The 9,179-nt window shown below is 54.9% G+C and overlaps 1 pseudogene; it reads left to right on the top strand.

Annotated features, from left to right (window-relative positions):
- The window catches only part of LOC131291908 (large subunit ribosomal RNA), an 11,109-nt pseudogene extending 4,460 nt beyond the window's left edge, over window positions 1–6,649 (top strand).
- The last annotated feature ends 2,530 nt before the right edge of the window (window positions 6,650–9,179 follow it).

Here is a 9,179-nt window from a genome sequence, read left to right as displayed (position 1 = left end):
GGCTCGGACGCCAGCGAAACGAGGGCACTCGAACATCACGTGCTCGGCAGACTCGATGATGTCCGGGCACTGCGGGCACTCAGGGGACGAGGCGAACTCCTTATTGTGCAGGTACTCACGGAAAAATCCGTGCCCGGAGAGCACCTGACACAGATGGAAATTCACCTCTCCGTGTTTCCTTTGGTGCCACGCAGCTGGGTCGGGGAGAACTCGCCGGGTCCATCGGGCGAACCGTCCTCCCGTTCTGCCAACCTCGTTCCACCTGTCCTGCCACTGGTGGTATGTGGCGAGACGCTCCTGCTCCCGCATCTCTTTAGCCGACAGACCCCCAGGGTCGGCGTTCACTCTACGTTGGTAATAGCGAGCGTCCTCTTTTACCAACAGCGCTATTGGGATGGTGCCCGCTATCACTGCGGCAGCGTCGTATGAGATTGTCCGGAATGCGAAGGATGCTCCGACCACAACCCTCTTCTGGACTCTTTCCAGCAGCCGTTGCTCCTCCCTGGTTTCAACACCCTCGTGCCACACCGGTGCACCGTAGCGGAGGATGCTGTTGACGACCGAAACCAGGAGGCGACGCTTCTTACACTTTGGCCCACTGTGCCGTCGCATCAACAGTGCAAGTGCTGTCGCTACTCGAGAAGCCTTTTGAGTGACCTGCTTGACGTGCTCTGACCACTTAAGATTGTGTTTGATGCGGACGCCCAGATATTTGATGTCGGTTGCCGAACGAAGAAGAACGCCGTTGATGTTAACCGGGATGTTCTTGTAATCCTTCTTCTTCTTCGACACCATCACAATATCTGTCTTAGCTGCGGCGAGCTCCAGCTGGTGTTCGCGCATCCAAGCCACAACCCTATTCACAGACTCCTCCGCCAAACTCGCGGCCAGTGCTGGCGTGGGTCCTGGTGCCAGGAGCACGAGGTCGTCAGCGAAGGCGACGAGCTCTACACCGGCGGGCATGTCGATGGACAGGACGGCGTCATACATGGTGTTCCACAGCGTCGGACCAAGTATGGAACCCTGTGGGACTCCCGCCGACAATTCCCGGGTGACCGGACCGTCCGACGTCTCATAAACCAGTAGCCGTCCCCGAAACCAGCTTTCCAGTATCCGCTGCAGGCATGCCGGAACGTGCTTTTCTTGCAGTGCTTTGGCGATGGACCGCCAGCTCGCCGTGTTAAAAGCATTGCGAACATCCAATGACACCACCATCAGACATTTATTCGCCCTCCGATCCGTCATTCGGTGGGCCATCGCACGCTGGCCGGCCTCCTTAACACGCTCGATCGCCTGAATTGTAGACCTGCCCTTTCTGAATCCATACTGCGACGGCGACAGGCGAGGGTGATCTGGGTCTTCCAGGTGTTCATTCAGGCGATCCAAGATCAGCCGCTCCAAGATCTTGCCTGATCCGTCGAGCATCCCAAGAGGCCGGAAGGATGACGGATCGCCCTGAGGTCTTCCGGACTTGGGCAGCAAAGCAAGTCGTTGTCGCTTCCAGTCGGCGGGAAAGGTGCATTGATCGAAGCACTCCTGGAACACGCGGCGGAACGTCTCCGTGTGCTCGCGAACAGCGACCCTCAGTGCCGCATTGATGATGCCATCGGGTCCCGGGGCCTTAGTGGGCACCATCCGCGCCGCGATCGCCAAGAGCTCCTCATCCGATACCTCCCTCACTGGCTCCTGCGTTGTCTGCCCCCAATCGACCCGATCCGGTGCAGGCCACTCAAAAGTGCCATGATCCGGGAAGAGTTCCGACACGACGTGCTGTAGAATCGCAGGATCTCGCTCCGGGGGGACGCGGCTACCCTTAAGGCGTGACGTTACTACCTTGTAGGCAGTGCCGAAGACGTTGTCCTCAGCTTCCGCAATCATCTCATCAAAGCTACGGTCCTTGCTTGCCTTGATGGCACGGGCGAGTTCCTTCTTACAGCTCCTGTGCCGTTCTCTGGCCAACTCTCGCTGTGCACCGGTTCCGGCGGTCAAAATCGCATCCTCAGATGACTTGCACTGCTCCCTGAGAAGGCCGATTTCCTGCGTCCACCAGTACATTTCCGGTCTCACCAAAAACTGCGCTGGCGGTGCCCTCTGCATCACCTCATCGCAGGCTCTAGTAAGTCCAGCGGTGAGAGTCGCCGGTGATACAGCCGCTTCGGCAAACCCGGAAGCCTGGAGCGCGATCTGGAAGGCTTCGGGATGGAATTGACGCAACTTCCATCTCGGTCCAATCTGCTCGCGTTGTCGCTGCCGGTCGCGATGCTGGTGCTGTTGCTGCGGTTGCCTCTGCTGGTGTGGTGAAGCGCTGCTGACTGGTGTCGCGGATACGCTGAATCTCACGTATCTGTGGTCACTGTTGGTGAAAGTGTCGAGCACCCGCCAGTCGTTACCGGGTTCAATGGCCGGACTGGCGAAGGACACGTCGACCACACTTTCAGTAGCACTGCCGTTGCCGACGAACGTGGGCACACTGCCGCGGTTCAAGATCGCCAGGTCAAGCTGGTCGACGACCTCGGCGAGATCCTCACCACGCGGCTTCGTCCTCGCGCTGCCCCATCGCACGTGCCAGGCATTGAAGTCGCCCGCCAAGACTACGAGGGGGTGTGCTCTGACCTCGATATCGATCTCGTCGAGCAGCCGCTGGTAGTCCTCGTCCGTCCATCCCGGTGTTGGTGGGGCGTAGCAAGAGATGAAGGTCACCCCCGCCACCTGAACCGACACCAGTCCTACCCTACTTGCCCAGACTCGCTGTATGGGCAAGGCTCCGGTCGTAATAACAGCTGCCTTCGCAGTCGAGTCCACCGCCCAGTTCCCGTTATTGGGTGGAACACGGTAGATCTCCGACGCCAGCACAATGTCGATCCTTTGCTCCCGTGCGGTCTGGAGCATGAGGTCTTGTGCTACCCTGCTGCGCGCCAAGTTGATCTGGAGGATCCTCAACCCAGCGTCGCGCCCTCTAACAGTGGTGTTCGAAGCTAGCGGGAACATGACGGCTGTCTACTTCCGCTGCAAACCGGTGAACCTGTCTGATGTTGTCCGGAACACGTGAGGCACTTGGGGCCCGAGCTGCACTCCTTGGCCTTATGCTGCTTCGATCCGCACCGGAAGCAGCACTTGGAGTAGTCAGGGCCGGTGCACTCGCGAGAGCGGTGCCCCTTGCCAAAGCAGCGGTAGCAGAGCTGCTCTCCTGCAGGGACCGATGCGAGCGCCTGCATTACGACACGTGTATTGCCGATGGTGATCTTGTTACCATTCAGCATTTGGCACTGCGAGCGCGGCAGCTTAAGATGCGCCTTCTGCATCCCATCGTAGCGCCGCCAGAGGCGCACCGCATCAGCTGGCACCGTCAGGGCCATCTGGCGTTTGATCGCTGCTGAAATATCTTCCGGGGTGGCCAGCATATCAATCCCTGTTAGTGCTACTGTTTGTTTGTTCACCAGGAGGCGCGCCACTCCTACCTCCTTGATGGCCGCTTGAACCTCCTGCAGCACGTTTTCGCAGTCCGTGTTGGGCTTTAGGTACAGGGACATGGACCTTTCTCCGGTCCGCGAAACCCGGGCGACGTGCTGATCGATTGCCGTCTTTTCCCTTACCGCCTTGTACGCTTCAAGATAACTGCGGCCTTCGTTGCTTTCAAGAACAACAACTCCGGGCCTCTCTTCCCGGCGAGTTGTTGCACTTTGCGTCGTTTCCGCCTTCGGTCGACCACCGACTACCTTGGCGAACGACGTTGTCGTTGATCCGTTCCGCTTCTCGGACTGCACTGCACCAGGCTTGATCTTCTTAGTGGCCTTGTTGTTAGGAGCAGAAGACCTTTCGGTGACGGTGGCGGCCCTGCCCACAGGAACGTCAGGCATCGCTGGTGTCGACTGCGCAGTATTGGTCAGCGCTTCAGCAGCTGCTACCTGGTCCTGCTTCTTTCCCCCGCGTACTCTCTTCCGCTTGCGCGGAGCTTCCTGATCCACTGGAGGTATCTGACCAGTTGGCGCTGAACGTTGTTCGAGGTCTCGCTCGCCTCCGCCGACTCTGCCTCCAAGCTGTTGTGGAACTTCCATCGAAGCCATCGAGCTCATGGAGCTGATCCCGCTGCGAAGTAGCGTCATCTCCCGCTCGCAGGCAGCTGCACGCTCGCGCAGGCTATTATTTTCTCGTTTTAGTTCCAAGTTATCACGAGCCATCAGCTTCAGCTTCGCTTTTAACTCGGCGCCGCTATCCTTTGCCGTTGCCCGGCCCGTCTCCATCTCGCTAACCTTTGCAAGGAGGGTCTCGACGGTTGCCCGGAGCTCCCTCAACTCGCTGCTGAGGCTTGCGATTGTCGGCTCCTGCTGCGGGGCTTCGGCCACCTGCTGGACAACGGTTGAGTTGAGATCTTCCTCCTCACTCTCCTCTGAAATCTCCATATCGCTGGCTAGCAGGGCCATCCGCTGCACCACCACCACCGGCCGAGTGGGCGTCGCAGTCGATGGCGCGACACTGCCCCCCTTTCGCTGCCGGGTCAACGGCAGGGCAACCGATGATGTTGAAGAAGTCATCACTTCGTCCCTGTCGTCCTTCGTCGATGGCGCGGTAGCGTCACAGGTGGACCGGAGCCTTACGGACCGACGCGTCGAAGGCTCCCCCGATGCCTGCTCCATTCCCCTACTGCAACCCTGAAAATCGCTGTGGGCAATGGGTTAGGTTGCGGAGAGCCAGGGTGGAGTGTCTGGGAAGGGAAGGTGGAAAGGGGAAGGGGAGTGGAGGAAGGCCAAGTACCGGTGCGAAATAGAAACTCCAACAAATAAAAGGCCAAACCAATCTTTTTCCCCTTTCCAAATCTGAGCTTATATCTCAGTTCTTCTCTGCGATCAGGTGCCGCCTGGTTGACAAATCCGCAAACCGCCAGCCGATACACTCGCCATAAAACTCAGAGTGCCGCCTGGTTGTGATAACCGGTGATCTCCACCAGCCGAGACACTTGATGAACTGAAGGCGCCGCCTGGTTGTGACGTTGAAAAGCTCAGCACCAGTGCCGCCGCCTGGTAACAGTGTTCGAAATCTCCGTGAGCCGAGACACCCGCCACGACCCGAAGCGCCGCCTGGTGGCAATGCTGGCAATCCGCTGGTACTGGTGGCGCCGCCTGGCGGCCAAGTTCGGAACCAAGTTTAGCCGAGACACACTGAAATATTTCGCCGGGATGATCGAACCTCGAAATTTTTGAGCCGAGACACATGAAACATTTCACTCTTAGCCGAGACACCTTGAAAAGTTTCACTGAAACATTTCAACCGGATGGTTGGTCCATGGAATATTTCAGCCGGGACACTTGAAACATTTCACCCCCAGCCGGGACACCTATCCGGGACACACTGCCGCCAACGGTCAATTAAAATTACCGGCCAATTTGGATAACCGGTAAATCTGAATTACCGACCGATTTGAATTAACGGCCACTTCAAACTAACGGCCACCGACTCCACCAACGGTCAATTTGAACGACACGAAAATCCGGCACCAACGGTCCTTTTTTGAAAAACTGGATCAGATGACACGGAGCCCGATTCGGCTTAGGTGAAATCGCTCGGATCTTCGAGTCCGAATCCGGCTGGAAAATGGACGATCGAATCTTCACCTGCCAATATTCTTGCACCGCGTGCTTTCACTTTATTTACACTTATTTTGCGCTGAATTCGTCTTTTTTCATACGGTTTTCTCTGACTTTCGTTTTAAAACACCGTCTGTCATCTAAAAAACCACATCCGGCCAGGATCCGGACACTTTTTTAACCGAAAAACACGTAGTCCCAAATGGGGCTACGCCCCGGGCCGCTCTCCATACAAAATGTAAACAAACACTTTTCTTTCTTATTTTTCGTTGAAATCGATGATTTTAATGCGGTTTTCACTACTAATCTGTAGATTGGCACTAGTTTAAACGATTTAAACAAACTTTCGTGGGTTCTTTAAACTTTTTAAGCGAAATTTGTGTAAAAAAACACGGAGCAACGCTCAGCACGTGTTGACGCTACAGCGTTTGACAGCTCACCACCACAGGGATAACTGGCTTGTGGCCGCCAAGCGTTCATAGCGACGTGGCTTTTTGATCCTTCGATGTCGGCTCTTCCTATCATTGCGAAGCAAAATTCACAAAGCGTAGGATTGTTCACCCTTTCAAGGGAACGTGAGCTGGGTTTAGACCGTCGTGAGACAGGTTAGTTTTACCCTACTGGTGTGCAAGTACTATCTCAATGGAATTCCTGTGCAGTACGAGAGGAACCACAGGTACGGACCAATGGCTCAATACTAGTCCGAGCGGACTTTGGTATGACGCTACGTCCGTCGGATTATGCCTGAACGCCTCTAAGGTCGTAACCGAACCAGGCTGGTAGTATATGTATAGGAGTCGTTAGCTAGATGGCTAATAACATCACGAGACCGGATTGAGTCTTCTATAGACTCTTTCCATTTATTGGAAACCCTCAAACTGAGCCTATCGCGAGTGCGCTCGCCGAAGTACCTGAAGTGGGAAAAGGCGTTGTGCTTGCCGATCTTCCAAGAATAGTTTCGACTCCTAAGACCACCCGAAAACGACGGGTTTGCAGGCTGGGCGCTACGCATTGAAGAGAGATGTACATTTCGATCCTTTCAGGCGACCCATGCTTGGTGGTTGTGTGCGGTGTGCTCCCCCCGGGGGGCACATGCGGCATACCGTGTGTGGACTAGTTGGACCCACCCTTGCGGTGGACCGACCGGTCAGTGGTGTTTGCGGGTTAACACATGCGAGCGTTGCGGCCCAGAGGCCTTACCGCCTTTCACTGCGGGTTCGTCAAGAACTTGGAGATGGTCGCAACGCATCGGGTCCTCCCGGGGTACTTGGTGTTTGGATGCTGGCTTGGTGATTAAACACTTGATATTCCATCTTCGGATGAATTTCGGGTGTCACCTGTTGCCTAAGACCACTTGCATGTTTAGCTCGCCGTGGGGTAGCAAGCGTTGTGATCTAATGGCCTTACCGGGCAAACACTTTCGGTTCGTCAAGGACTTGGAGTGCCGGGACGGGTTGGCGGATCCATCACTCTGAGTATGCCGGGTTGATACTTGGGGTTGGTTTGGTTTTGGTGACCCAATACTAGATGTACCATCTCGGTGGTATGTCAGTATCACCTATACTCCAGACCACTTGCATGGTTAGCAAGCGTTGTGATCTAATGGCCCAACCGGGCAAACACTTTGGGTTCGCAAGGACTTAGAGTGCCGGGACGGGTTGGCGGATCCAACACTCTGGGTACCTCCGGGTACTTGGGGTTGGTTGAGGACTTGGTGAACAAACACTTGATATACACTCTCCGGATGTACTTCGGGTATCGCCTGTTGTCCGAGACCACTTGCATGGTTAGCAAGCGTTGTGGTCTAATGGCCCTACCGGGCAAACACTTTGGGTTCGCGAGGACTTAGAGTGCTGGTAGTGGTTGGCGGACCCAACACTCTGGGTACCTCCGGGTACTTTGGGTTGGTTGAGAACTTGGTGAAGATACCCCTGTCACCTTGTTCGAGGCCACTTGCATGGTAGCAAGCGTTGTGATACAATGGCCCTACCGGGCAAACACTTTGGGTTCGCAAGGACTTGGAGTGCCGGGACGGGTTGGCGGATCCAACACTCTGGGTACCTCCGGGTACTTGGGGTTGGTTGAGGACTTGGTGAGCAAACACTTGATATACGTTCTTCGGATGTACTTCGGGTGTCACCTGTTGTCCGAGGCCACTTGCATGGTCAACGGTTGAGGTGGTGATGGCGGGTCGGTGCTGTAGGGTGCCGGCCTGTTGGCTGCCTTGGCCGGGTTGGTTGGTTAACACTTGATTGAGCTTGCACCCGAGGGTAATGGCACTTGAAGGTGGGTACCGGCCGGCTGACCTGGTGTGATGGTTGGTTGGTGAACACTTGGCGGTACTTGCACTTGGCTGTGCTTGGACTTGAAGGTGGGATCCGGCTGGCCTGGGCCATTGGTGGTTGGTTGGTTGGTTAGCCCTTAGCTGGGCTGGCTGGCTGGCTGGCCATCGGTGGTGTGGTGTGGTGTGTTGGTTGGTTGGTGAACACTTGGCGGTACTTGCACTTGGCTGTGCTTGGACTTGAAGGTGGGATCCGGCTGGCCTAGGCCATTGGTGGTTGGTTGGTGGGTTAGCCCTTAGTTGGGCTGGCTGGCTGGCTGGCCATCGGTGGTGTGGTGTGGTGTGGTGTGTGGAGTCGAGCATCGCGCGCCGTTGCCTTCTTCGGAGTGTTGTGGGTACGCAAGTGCTTGCAGTGCAAAGAGGTTGGTGATGGAGTGACATTGCCTTCACCATGGAGTTGCGGGTACTTAGGTACTTGCAAGGAGATGGTGGTATGGTGGTGTTGCGTGTGTGGTGTTCGATTAGAAAGATATATTTTCTAAGTCCGGATTAGTGCTGTCAGTGAGGCCGCCACTAACAGGTCCTCCACGGCCTCCGTGGTTCTTGACTTGGCGCTATTCCGGACTTGGGGCGATCACGATGTCCCCGTGCGGGACTTAGAAGATGGAAGAACACAAGTACCCTTATCCCATGACTTGTGAGCGATTGGCATACGTTACCACATGAAGAGAAAAATTGGCTAAGTCCCGGATCCATATTATATGAAGAGAAAAATCGGCTAAGTCCCGGATCCATATTATATGAAGAGAAAAATTGGCTAAGTCCCGGATCCATATTATATGAAGAGAAATATCGGCTAAGTCCAGGATCCATATATAATAACCTAATAATCGGCTAAGTCCCGGATCCATATTATATGAAGAGAAAAATCGGCTAAGTCCAGGATCCATATATAATAACCTAATAATCGGCTAAGTCCAGGATCCATATATAATAACCTAATAACAGGCTAAGTCCAGGATCCATATTATATGAAGAGAAAAATCGGCTAAGTCCGAGATTGGGTCTGTCAGACATACACTTTCAAGATACCACACAAGCAAGCAAGATGGCCTAGTGATGGAACCATATAATATGAAGAGAAAAATCGGCTAAGTCCGAGATTGGGTCTGTCGGAAATACACTATCAAGTTACCACACAAGCAAGCAAGATGGCCTAATGATGGATCCATATGATATGAAGAGAAAAATCGGCTAAGTCCAGGATCCATATAATATGAAGAGAAAAATCGGCTAAGTCCCAGATTGGGTCTGTC

This window comes from Anopheles ziemanni (genome assembly GCF_943734765.1).
Source record: "Anopheles ziemanni chromosome X unlocalized genomic scaffold, idAnoZiCoDA_A2_x.2 X_unloc_19, whole genome shotgun sequence".
In the NCBI taxonomy this organism is placed as follows: domain Eukaryota; kingdom Metazoa; phylum Arthropoda; class Insecta; order Diptera; family Culicidae; genus Anopheles; species Anopheles ziemanni.
The sequence above is the reverse complement of the archived record's forward strand: the minus strand, read 5'-3'. Positions and strand labels throughout refer to the sequence as shown.